Source organism: Aethalodelphis obliquidens, unplaced genomic scaffold, assembly GCF_003676395.1.
Source record: "Aethalodelphis obliquidens isolate GAN/ISIS:26980383/991018 unplaced genomic scaffold, ASM367639v1 scaffold19, whole genome shotgun sequence".
Classification (NCBI taxonomy): domain Eukaryota; kingdom Metazoa; phylum Chordata; class Mammalia; order Artiodactyla; family Delphinidae; genus Aethalodelphis; species Aethalodelphis obliquidens.
In genome coordinates this window covers 3,289,497-3,302,921 of record NW_020837963.1, presented here as the reverse complement: position 1 = coordinate 3,302,921, position 13,425 = coordinate 3,289,497, and the positions used below count along the sequence as shown (strand labels likewise).

Below are 13,425 nucleotides of genomic sequence, written 5' to 3'. Positions count from 1 at the left end.
ACTTCACTGATTCTTTTTTTAAAGATATGTTATCCATCTTTTACTACAAAAGCCAAATTTGATCATTGCAGAAAATTTAGAAAATATGGAAACACAATTATATAAGAAGAATACCTGTAATCCCATCACCTGGAAAAACATCACTGGTGAAATTTTTGCACACTTATTTCTAGTCTTTTCTATGAATATACAGTTTGAAAGGATGGGCTGTTACAACATCTCCTGTTTTAGAGCATGTATATTTCTAAGCCATTAAATGTCACTCAACACCCCTACTTGTAATGGCTCTGTAGCATTCTGGTGTAGGGAGATACCATCATTTATTCATTGAATCCTTTATAGTTGGACATTTATACTGTGTTCCCCCTCTAAATTTTTTGTTATTATAAATAATACTATTATGAACAATGCACCTAAATCTTTGCACAGATAAATGATTCTTTCCTTAAGATAAATTCCTAAGTGGAATTTCTAGGTCAGATAGAATACACAGGGTTAAGGCTTTTAATGGGTATTCCCAAAGTGTGCTAGAAGGGACCCATCAGTGCACAGTCCCACCAGCTGTGCAGGAGCACCCACTCCACTCAGCCTTGCCAACAGCTGGTAGTATTGTTTAATTTCCCAACTGGATGGGAACAGGGGCTTTTATTATGTTTTTTAATTAATTTTTTATTGGAGTATAGTTTATTTACAATGTTGTGTTACTTTCAGGTGTACAGCAAAGTGAATCAGTTATATGTATACATATATCCACTCTTTTTTAGATTCTTTTCCCATATAGACCATTACAGAGTATTGAGTAGAGTTTCCTGTGCTATACAGTAGGTCTTTATTAGTTATCTATTTTATATATAGTAGTGTGTATATGTCAATCCTAATCTCCCAATTTATCCCTCCCCCCACTTACCCTCTGCTAACTGTAAGTTTGTTTTCTACATCTGTAACTCTATTTCTGTTTTGTAGACAAGTTTATTTGTACCCTTTTTTTAGATTCCACATATAAGCAATGTCATATGATATTTGTCTTTCTCCTTCTGACTTACTTCAGTCAGTAGGTCCATCTTCACTCTCTAGGTCCATCCATGTTGCTGCAAATGGCATTATTTTGTTCTTTTTATGGCTGAGTAATATTCCATTCCATTCCAATATTCCATTGTATATATGTACCACATCTTCCACATTGTATATATGTACCACATCTTCTTTATCCATTCCTCTGTTGATGTACATTTAGGCTGCTTCCATGTCCTGGCTATTGTAAATAGTGCTGCAATGAGCATTGAGGTGCATGTATCTTTTCGAATTATGGTTTTCTCCAGTTACATTCCCAGGAGTGGGATTGCTGGATCATACGGTAACTGTATTTTTAGTTTTTTAAGGAACCTCCATACTGTTCTCCATAGTGGCTGTACCAGTTTACATTCCCACCTCTAGTGTAGGAGGGTTCACTTTTCTCTACACCCTCTCCAGCATTTATTGTTTGTAGGTTTTTTGGTGATGGCCATTCTGGAAAAGGAGCTTTTCAATGTTCTCCCTTTGATTACTGGTGAGGTTGAACATTGTCATATGTTTATTGCCCATTTGTGGCGTGTGTGTGTGTGAATTTCTGCCCATGCCCCCCGTGCCTGTCTTTTCTATTGGGGTGAATTTCACCAATTCTCCTATAGACCTTAAGCACTTTAATCCTTGATCCAGTCTCTTTATCAGGATCAATCCTTAGCAAATTGTCAAGCTTGCCATCTTTCTCTTTTGTTCTCTTAGTTTCCCCTTTCTTGGCCTTTTCCCTCCTTTTAGCTCCTTATCCAACCTTCTGCTTTGGTCACATGAAAATCCATTGCTCCACTGTTAGGAGAAGAGCTTCTGAAAATCACCATTGAGAAAGAATAAATTAACTCAGTGGTTCCCCAACTTTCCACAAGAACTGTCCAGGGTAGTGTTTTCTTAAAGTCTCTGAATCAGGCTGCCTAACTGGGCTCCCTGCTCCTTTATGGGCTGGGGGGCATTGGGTTTTTAGTATTTCCAGGCTAGATTCTGGGAGAGGGAATGAAAAAAATGATCTTCATATATTCAGGGACTGTGTTGGTAAACAAAAGGTTAAGTTTCTTTTCTTTTCACCTGGAATTATACTAACTTGGTGTTTGGAGGTCTTTGATCATCAAAATGGGGAAGATAATTATTTCTTTATTCGTAGTTTGACAGGTAAAAATGTTTCAAAATGTGCGATGTGGGCCACAATAGAAGGAGGAGAGAGGAAAGGGGGCATTTTCTGAGTGTATTCCATGCCCTCCTCCCCTTGTTCCCCTATCCCCACCCCCAAGGGCCATCTCCCAAAGTTCTGGCTAATAATCAGCCGGAACTTTCTTTCATTCCGGCTCCTCAGGGAAGGTTGGTGTTCCAGGCTGACCGACCGACCCTTTGACCAAGGTGATCAGCAGATAATAGTGGAGTGGAGGGGACTGGGCCTTGATTAGTTTTCTAGATGGTTCCTCTACAGGGGATCTCGCATATCATGCTTAAAGACACAAGTGCCTGAGGGGAGCTTGCCCTCCCTGGTGCAGAAGCTAAGCCGAGGTGCACTGGAACTGCTGCCCCGGACAAGAATATCACCCTCGCCGCGTGGCACAGACCTGGCATTTCCTCTCTAGGCTTCTGTTTAAGTATACTTTGGGGGAGGGACCCGACATGTTCCCACCACCTTGAGGGGAATGGCTGAGTCAGGGCTGTCCTCTTCCTCATGGAGCCACTGGCACCAGTATGAACAGAGACAGCAGGTTCAAGAAGAAGGAGGTAGGAGTCGACCAGCTCACAGTCATGTGGATGGAGGATCCGAGAACCTAGTTCTATTTCTTAGTTGTCAATCGGTTGGTGAAATCTGGCACCTTAAGGGAACCAGGCAATAGGACCAACCAAAAGGGCTTTGTCTTTTGGTCTTCTTTGCATCTGATCACAAGGCCTGGGGGGATGTTGCTGGGGCCTGGGGGCCCAGGCTGTTATATCTCCCCAATCCATCTGGGGTTCCCAAATCCCAGCCACTCACATTCCTCCTTCAAGACTTTTGCTTTATTCAAATATCACTTTCGTTATTATTATTCTTCTTTAACTCACTTTTTACAACTTATATTAACTTGTAAGTATATTTTAAAAAGAAAGTTGAGGGCTTCCCTAGTGGCGCAGTGGTTGAGAGTCCGCCTGCCGATGTAGGCGACACGGGTTCGTGCCCCGGTACGGGAAGATCCCACATGCCATGGAGCGGCTGGGCCCGTGAGCCATGGCTGCTGAGCCTGTGCGTCCGGAGCCCTTGCTCCCCAAGGGAAAGGGCCAAAACGAGAGGGGGCCATGCAACCTAAAAAAAAAAAAAAAAAAAGTGGATATAGCTATCATTAAAAACTTTATTGTTATCCTTTGCTACAAACATCAAGGATAATTAGCACATATTAAAATAAATATGCAACATTAGATAAGCCTCATGTATCACCCCTAGCATCCCACATACCACCAGTGGTGTGCAAACTGCATCCTTGGAAACACTACCAGCTCTGCTCTGAGAGAAAGGGAAAGCAGAGGCCAGGAGGGAGGGGAGGAGGGCTGGGGAGGAGGGCTGCGAAGGTATCTGGGCTCTCCTCTTCATGAGTCTTTGCTTCGCTTTGTCCTTGCCACACTTCTGGGGGTGGGGGTGAGGGAAGGCAGGCAGGTGTTAATTACACAAATGAGTAAACTGAGGCTCGGGAGGTGGTGACACATCCAAGGTCAGACAGCCAATCACTGACAGAGCTGGGACTAGAAGGCAGGGCTACTAGTGGTTGGTGGAATGTGCCTTCTGTCTGCGCCTTGGACAGGGCAAGACCAAGGGCACCTGAGAGATCAGAGCCTGAGGGATCAGAGCGAGGAGCTCATGGAGGTCAGCTGGCCCAGCCTCCTGCTGTCACAGGAATCCTTCCACAGCATCCCCGCCAGTTGCTTCTCCAGCTTTGGTTTAAATCTAGCCTTTCTTGAGTGGGGAATGCTGCCCAACCTCCCAGTGCAACCCATCCCACTGATGAGCGGCACTTGTTGTCAGAAGGATCAGCCTGAAATTAAACCCCCATGAGTCTCCCTGAGATGTTTGCTACTCTGATTCAGACCTCCCCTCACCCGGTACAGGAGATTTTCACGTTAGCCCTTTGGCTGTAGGAAGACAGGGCTCTCTCCTCTCAGGATTGCACCCCTAGGTTCCTCAGCCTCTCCTCTTGTGGCTGTTCCCCAGCCTGGCTCCTGAGCAGCGCTGGTTTATCATTGCCCCTCAAGAACGTGCCTCCCAAGCTAGAACCCTGTGTTTCAGATGGGGCCTCATCAGAACAGCAGGCAGAGGGCCTCCCTGATTCCATTGCCTGCTTCTTTTTAAAAATTATTGTGGAAAAATATACATAATATTTATTGCCTGCTTCTTTTAAAATATTATTGTGGAAAAATATACATAATATTTACCATCTTAACTATTTTCAAATGCACCATTCAATGGCACCAAGTACATTCACATTGTTGTGAAACCATCACTACAATCCACCTCCAGAATTCTTTCATCTTCCCCAGCTGAAATTTGTACCTATTAAAGAATAACTCCATATTCCCCTCCCCCTCCCCCAACCCCTGGTAACCTCTATTCTTCTTCCTGTCTCTCTGAAAATGACTACTTAGGAACCTCATATAAGTGGAATCATAGAATATTTGTCCTTTTGTGACTGCTTATTTCACTTAGCATAGTATCTTCAAGGTTCATCCACATTGTAGCATGTGTCAGAATTTCCTTTCTTTGTAAGGCCGAATAATATTCCATTGTATGTATAGACCGCATTTTATTTATCCATTTGTCTGTCAATGGACCTTTGTGTTGTTTCCACCTTTTGACTATTGTGAATAATGTTGTTGTAAACATTGATGTACGAATATCTGTTCGAGTTCCTGCCTTCAGTTCTTTTGGATATATACCCAGAAGTCGAATTACTGGATCATATGGTAATTCTATGTTTAACTTTTTGAGGAACTGCCACGCTCCTTTCCGCAGCAGCTGCACCATTTTGCATTCCTACCAGCAATTCCAATTTTTCCACACACTCATCAATACTTGTTATTTTCTGGGGTTTTTATTTGTTTATATTTGATAATAACCATCTTAATGGTTGTGAGGTGGTGTCTCAACTGTGGTTTCGATTTGCATTTCCTGGGGATAAGTGACGTTGTGCATCTCTTCATGTGCTTATTGGTCATTTGTATATCTTTTTGGAGAAATGTCCATTCAAGTCCTTTGCCCATTTTTTAATCAGGTTGTTTGTTTTCTTGTGGAGTTGTAAGAGTCTATCCAGAATATATTTCTGGATATAAACCCTTTATCAGACATGATTTACAAACATTTTCTCCCATTCCATGGGCTGCCTTTTGTGCTATTTGTGTCTGCTGGTGCATAAAAGTTTTTAATTTTTATGAAGTCTAATTTCCCTAGTTTTTCTTTTGTTGCTTATGCTTCTGGTGTCATATCCGAAGTCACTGCCAAATCCTATGTCATGAAGCTTTTGTCCCAGTGTTTTCTTCTAAGAGTGCTATAGATTTAGCTCTTACATTTTGGTTGTTGATCTATTTTGAATTAAATTTTGTATATGGTGAAAGGTAAGGGTCCAACTTCATTATTTTGTATGTGGATATTCAGTTTTCTCAGCACCATTTGTGGAAAAGACTGTGCTAAGACCATTCCCCATTGAATGGTCTTAGCACCCTTGTTGAAAATCATTTGGCCATATATATGAGGGTTTATTTCTGGGCTCTCTGTTATATTCCATTGGTCTAAATGTCTGTCCTTATGCTAGTACCACACCATTTTTATTACTGTAATTTTGTAGGAGTTTTGAAATCAGGATGTGTGAGACTTCCAAATTTGTTCTTCTTTTTATTTTATTTTTTAGATTTTTTGATGTGGACCATTGAATTTGTTACAATATTGCTTCTGTTTTATGTTTTGGTTTTTTGGCCCTGAGGCATGTGGGATCTTAGCTCCTTGACCAGGGATCAAACGTGCACCCCCTGCATTGGAAGGCGAAGTCTTAACCACTGGACCTCCAGGGAAGTGCCTGTTATTCTTTTTAAAGATTGTTTTGGCTATTCAGTGTCCCTTGATGTCCTGCTTCTTTTTTTCTACTTTTTTTGTTTATTGGGATATACTTCACATACCATATAATTCACCCTTAAAGTGTACATTCAATGTTTTTTTATATATTTGTGAATGCAACCATCAGCACAATCAAATTTAGAACATTTTTATCATTCCAAAAGAAGTCCTATACCCTTTAGCAGTCACTCACAACACACCCCCTCCCAATACTCCCTAGGTCTAGGCAACCATTAATTTACTTTCTATCTTTATAGTTTTGTCTATTCTAGACATTTCATATACACAGAATCATATAATATGGTGCCTTTTGTGACTTGTTTCTTTCATACAGCATGTTTTCAAGGTTTTATTTTTTTGTTTTTGTTTTTGTTTTTTGCGGTACACGGGCCTCTCACTGTTGTGGCCTCTCCCGTTGCGGAGCACAGGCTCCAGACGCACAGGCTCAGCGGTCATGGCTCACGGGCCCAGCTGCTCTGCGGCATGTGGGATCTTCCCGGACCGGGGCACGAACCCGTGTCCCCTGCATTGGCAGGCGGACTCTCAACCACTGCGCCACCAGGGAAGCCCTGTTTTCAAGGTTTATTCATGTTATAGCATATATCAGTAATTCATTTCTTTTTATGGCCTAATAATACTCCTTTTTATATTTATACTACATTTTATTTATCCATTCATTGGTTAATGGACATTTGGTTTACATCCTGCTTCTTTTAATGCACCCTAAATTCTCATTAAGTATTTGTAACAGTGACACTACACCATAATCACCGGGAAGAAAAGATGAAAATGCTCTCTCCACCCCAAGTCCTCAGTCCTTGCCCAGGACTTAGAGGCTGCTGGAGAAACCTATGGATTCTCCTGACTCATCCCCACGTGAGTCAGCAGGTGTGGGTGTCCCAATCTTGGCTGGCTCTCCACCACATCTCAACAAAAAAATGATCCAGGCAGACATCACACCTCCTAATTAAGCATCTCAGATATATATGCAGCCTGAACAGGGAGGCTGCCGCCACCTCTATGCTCATTTCCTTCTTAGAATGGGTGTCGGGGGTCCTGGCGCTTCCTGGGGCCTGGGGAGGGTTGCCAGCTGCTTTTTCAGCATATCTGTGTTGATTATACCTGGAAACACAGTCTGACTATCGAATCGTTCCAGAAGTGTGGCGAATTTTCCCTCCTGCCATCTGGTTCTTTGTATTCCCCCACCTCCATTGACATGGACACCTGATTCCCTTCCTAGAGGATTTATTTCATCCTGTCTGGAATGGCTCACCCTTTTGACACCCAGAACCCAGAGGGGCATTGACATTTACACACTGATGAAAGCCCTTGGCCAGGATCTAAGGACAGTCTCCCAGCCCTCGAACTGAAGCTTCATCATTAGCAACTGCCATTGGTGATGCCCCCCCGAGCTGCTCTTAGATTCTGGGTCAGGGTGAAAATATGGTCTTTTCCCTCAAGATGCTCACAGTCTAAGAGAGGACAGACATTGCCATAGTACAAGGTATTCACAAAGAGGATGGAGGGCATGATGGTTCAGAGCTCCCGTCTCAAGTCACAGAGTCCTAGGTTCAAATCCCAACGACGCCACCTACTAGCTATGGACAAAATCCTTCTTCAGACTGTGTCTTCGTGTGCATATACCTTACAGATAGTATCTTATTTAAAATTCATAACACCCTGAGGAAGTAAGGTCTATTATTATCTCCGCTTTGCACCTACAACGAAGGTCAGGGAACATCCATGACCCTGAGTAGTCTCCTCCTCTGTTTCTCGATCTCAGGCCAGCAACTCCCCTTTCTCAACCTGTTTGCTCAGACTGTGTTGGCTCTAGTGTCTGGCAGGCAGCACTCTGAAAGCTGTTCTCTCCGGCACTAATAAACCATGAAGAGGTTTCAAGGGACCCATGGGAAATGGGATTGAAGCCTGAGGGACAGGATGAGACACCCTCTCCCCACCTACTCCCAGACTGAGGAGTGGAAGCCAGACTACTGAGAGCAGTTTCTGGGGTTCAGGCCCCACCTCAGCTACCCTGAAAAGGACTGAATAGGACTGCTCTCACCAGAGCCCCAGGGCCTGCCTGCCTGCCTGCTGCCTTGGGGGCTTCTCCTTTCTCCCAGACATCTGTCTCAAGTCAGTTTGAGAGAAAATTGTGGATCACCCACTAAAATATATACCAGGGTCAGAGGAAACATCAGGGCCCGTGCCTCTTCCCCCTCACCTGCTCTATTTCACCCTCTCCTTCTGTTTTCTCCATGCCACCCAAACCCCATTTGGTCTAAAGCCCCAGCCTCTCTGGAAAGCATCACCTGTGCCCTTGCCTTGGGTTTTTCTCTCCCTGCAAACTCTGGAGAAAGTGAAGTCTGTGCCTTCCACTGTAGTGCAGTGATTCTCAGCATAGGGCCCCCACCCCAAAGGCAGTTAGGGGATGTGTAAGGAATCTCATGGGCAGAGAGGAGGAACTTTTCCACCTGCTCCCTGAGGTTCAGATACATTCTGGCTGAATCAGCTATAGCCAGACGAGCCACTGTGGCTGATGGGGGTGTGCTATAGCCCTCAGGAGTTTTGAGATGGATAAATGGCTGAGAAACACCATATCTCAGAGACCGCTATTTGCCTCTTCGGGTTCTAACTCCTTAATAAGTGTCTATCTGGTGTCTCCAGCTAAGCTCAGGTTTCTCTGAGGGTAACGCTTTCACTTGTGCCTGCGCACTTGGTCGCTTCGGTGGGGCTTGGGTGAAGCTCGATAGGATGCGGGCTGGTGTGTGTGTGGGCTGTGTGCAGACACACCCACTCATGAAGACCAGCAGCAGAGATGGGTGGAAAGAGCTCTCCTGGGGCACAGAGAGCTGACTTCTAGACTTGCCCCTCTGTAATTGTGCCCCTTAGGCAAGTTACTTGTCCTCTGGGCTGCCTTCTCATCTTACCAGAACACCCGGATGTTGTCCAAGGTCCCTTGAGGCGCTAGCTTCCTCTGGTACTCTGCTAGCTAAGCATCTCTCGGCCCTTTCACGTGGCTCCATGTTTCTTCCGCCCAGTGATCCCCTTGTTGCTGGGTCACCTTTAGTGTGACATTCGTGGGGCACAGCACCCACATGCAGTTGACAAGCACACTGCAGACTTACACAGGCTGAGAACGCAGGACTACCTGTGCCTTTCTGGCCCCAGGGAGGCTCAGGGCACATCCCTGAAGCTGGAGGTGGGATGGGGGTGGCACTGAAAGATCAGGGGTGGGGATGTGGAGGTAAACAGGCAGGATAAGATGGAGTAGATTTGGGGTGACCCAGTGTTGGGGCTCGAAGGAGCGTAAGCCAGGGGCTCTCACCGGTAGGGAGGCACGGGCAAGACCTGTTTAGGGCAGACATGGCCTTCTCACTGCCAATATGACGTCATTTCCTGCCTGCTGGCCAAGTAATTGTCCCCATCCTGGTGCCAACCCACAAACCCTCCCACCTTGAAAAGCACTGAGTTGATCACGTGGCTTAAGTCAGTACTGAGCCCACATTGCAACAGGAGAGCCTGCCAGCTTGGCAGTGAGACAGGCCTCTGAAGCCAGGAGCTGAGTTCCAGCTGGCCTGGGGGCTGTGCACACCCCAGGGCTGTCAGAGCCCAGGCACAACAGCTCATCAGGGTTTCAGACCAGGCCTCACTGACAGCCGAGAGGGCCCTTAAATTCAGAAGGGCCCGGAGTGAGGTGGGCCTGGCCACCACCCCTGCTCCCAGCTGGGACCTGTTCGTTAGGGACAAACCTTCTTCTAAGGAGCGTTTAGTCTTCTTTGGTGGATTAATAATAAATATGCCTGCAGCCAGTTTTGTGTTGTGCTCCACAGAGACTGAGGGGCTGGTAGTTGGAGGAAAGGGAGCCCACAAGGAGGAGCAGCAGCTTGGGCAGGTGGGCTGCGTGCAGTGTGCAGGCGGCAGGGAGGCAGATGACGTCCTCATTGCTTCCCGGTCTGGAGCAAATGGATTGGCTTTTCTTTTTTTTGGCTCTACCAAATGAGACAGCCAGTGCTGGGGGCCCAAAGTTGCCCAGAGCTGGGGACCAGGTAAAAGTGACATTGCGTTCCTCTGGCACAATCACCGTTTCCACTCCTGTTTATTTCATCAGGTAACTGGGTTATAATTTCCAGCCCAGGCTGTGCTACACAATGATTATCACACAGCTCCGGGTGTGCACCAGGTCTTGGCAAGACTGTGTTGGGCACAGTGCCCAGGGTGCATTTGAAAAAAGGACAGCACAAGAAAGGGATCGTGATTAACGTCTTAGGGGCATGTGCAGGTTGTGCTGACCTGCAGTGGATTACGGACCAGCCAGAGAACCGCATGGTACAGGAGCAAATGCAAGCAGCCTGGGTGACTGATGCAAAAGACACCCAACGTGAGAGCCCTGCCAAATAAACCGGCAGCCCTGACCTACTCCCAGATTCTACTGGATGATATCATAGAATAGTTAGATCATTAATTTAAAAATATAGCTCTCTGGGTCAGAAAGCACATGGGCTGTGCACCCTGAGTTCTAGTTCTGGCTTTGCCCCCAGCAGGGATGGGACATGGTGCAGAGCTCAGTCCTCTCCTGTCCTCAGTTTCTTCCTCTGTGGAGTAGGGGCACCAGATGGCCTCTTGGGTCTTTTCAGTACTAGTAGAGTGTTTATTTTCACAAGCCAACAGAGGATTGTCTGGGGCTAGCCTTCCTCTACGGAGGCAGGAGGAGATTGGCTTTTGGCCCCTCCCCTTCTACAGTGGATGCTTCTTCCCCATTTCATCCCCACCCCCTACTTTCTATTCTTTTGCACATGTCCATCTCCCCACCAAGAGCTCTGTCTCTGAACCCCCAATCTCTGTGGTCAAAACCTGGCTCTGCCTTTCTACCAGTTAAGCATGAACAGATGCCTTAATCTCTCTACCTCTATTTCCTCGTCTGTAAAGTGGGGATAACATTAATTCCCACTTCAGAAAGTGCTTGAGCTGGTTAATTAGGGGAGTGAACGTTAAAGGACTTAGTGCAGTGCAGAACATAGAATAAATGCTCAGTACATGAGGCAAGTCTGGTTGTCGCTGTTGTTACAAAGCCAGTGTTTTTCCCCCTGCTGCTTCTCCCACATCTAGGCTTGCGCTGACACTGAGATGCACAGACTCAAGATTCTGGCCTCTCAGACTCAGAAAGGACCTTGGAGGCACTAAGCGTCAGGATCCCCTCTAGAATCCGGCAGCCTCATCTAGACAACTGGGGATTGGCTCATGACCTTGACGGCAGCCAAACTTGCGAGGGGCACCACTCTTCCCAAACCCCTTCCCTCTCCCTGACATTTCCCCCGAACCCAGCTCAAATGTTACTCAGGGTCCCCTAGCTCTGTTTGCTGTGGCTGCTTCATGGGAATCATGATTCCTTGGAACCCTACAGAGGTGGTCCTGGGCCACGGACTCACAGCCACGAGGGCTTCGGGGTGGGGAGAGCAGGGCCAGCCCCGCAGCGCTCTCCTCCTCTGAACTTCACAGCAGCTTCCCACCCACCCCATCTGCTACCACCTAGCATTGCAGAAAGTCATCTCCGGAAAGAGTGGGAAGAAGAGAACTGCTTTGAATGAGGCCCCAGTGAAGAGTACCAGATAATTTCAGTACCCAAAACGACCTTACCTACCCTCCTCCGTGTTACAGAGAAGAGATCAGAAGCCCAGGGAAGTTGAGCAAGCTGCTCTTGGTCACACAGTGTAACTATAGGCAGAGCTAGAGCCTTGGGCTCAAGAGGCCAGCTCACGCTCCTCCAATGTCATTCAGTGATTCAGTGGGCAGTGCACATTTATTGGGAATCTTCTCTGCACCAGATCCTGGGCTCAGGGTAAATATGTAAGGCCTTTTCTCTGTAGGAGCTTAGAGTCTAGAGGGGAGAGAGTCAGGCCAGTAAATAATCACAGTACAAAGGGATAGAGTGTTGTATGTGGGGGATGACCCAGGCCAATGGAAGCATAGAGGAAGGAGGAATCAGGGGGGCTTCATAGAGGAGGTGATGCTCAATCTGTGACTTCATGGGTGAGGAGTTCGCCAGGCTTTCAAACAGAATGAGGGCACTTTAGGAACTGATGGGTCTTGGTGGCACAGTGTCTCATTCACAAAGCTGGGGACAGACCCTCAAATTCACAGCTTCACTGTGGCCTCAGTTTCCCTGGGACCACTGCCAGCAACATTCTCTTTCAACCAACCAGCCAGAACCTTTGGGGGAATGCATGGAATTGTATATTTGCCCCATGCTTGGTTATTTTGGTTTTCAAATAGGTGTTTATAATAACCTTTGTTTCTATTTTTGGAAATTGCACTTTCACAGAGCTGTATTATGTAATCATGAAAATGTGAGTTTATGATACAGATATTGCCTTGGCCTGTGGGTGTCCATTCCAGCCACCAATGGTTTCCTACTTGACCCCTCCCCTGAGCATCAAGTGTTTTTCATATTCTTTTCCATTATAGGTTATTACAAGATATTGAATATAGTTCCCTGTGCTAGACTGTAGGTCGTTGTTGTTTATCTAGTTTATATATATAGTATATATATATATATATAGTATATATATATTATATATATATATATATAGTATATATATATATATATAGTAGTTTGTATCTGTTAATCCCAAATTTATCCCTCCCCTTCTTTCCCCTTTGGTAACCATTAGTTTGCTTTCTATGTCTGTAAGTCTATTTCTGTTTCATAAATAAGTTCATTTGTACCATTTATTTAGATTCCACATATAAGTGATATCATATGATATTTGTCTTTCTCTGTCTGTCTTACTTCACTTAATGTGATAATCTCTGGGTCCATCCATGTTGTTGCAAATAGCATTATTTCATTCTTTTTTTCTGGCTGAGTAATAGCCCACTGTATATATGTACCACATCTTCATTATCCATTCATCTGTTGATGGACACTTAGGTTGCTTCCATGTCTTGGCTATTGTAAATAGTGCTGCTGTGAACATTGGGGTGTATGTATCTTTTCAAATTAGAGTTTTTGTCTTTTCTAGGTATATGCCCAGGAGTGGGATTGCTGGGTCATATGGTAACTGTATTTTCAGTTTTTTAAGGAAACTCCATACTGTTCTCCATAGTGGCTGTATCAATTTACATTCCCACCAACAGTGCAGGAGCGTTCCCTTTTCTCCACACCCTCTCCAGCATTTGTTATTTGTAGACTTTTTGATGATGGCCATTTTGACTGGAATGAGGTGTTACCTCACTGTAGTTTTGATTTGCATTTCTCTAATAATTAACAATGCTGAGCAACTTTTCATGTG

General features: G+C 45.4%; 1 protein-coding gene across 1 annotated transcript in view; it reads left to right on the top strand.

The window, feature by feature from the left end:
* The window catches only part of LOXHD1 (lipoxygenase homology PLAT domains 1), a 202,399-nt gene that overhangs the window by 16,395 nt on the left and 172,579 nt on the right, over positions 1-13,425 (top strand). The gene's annotated exons all lie outside the window — the stretch shown is intronic.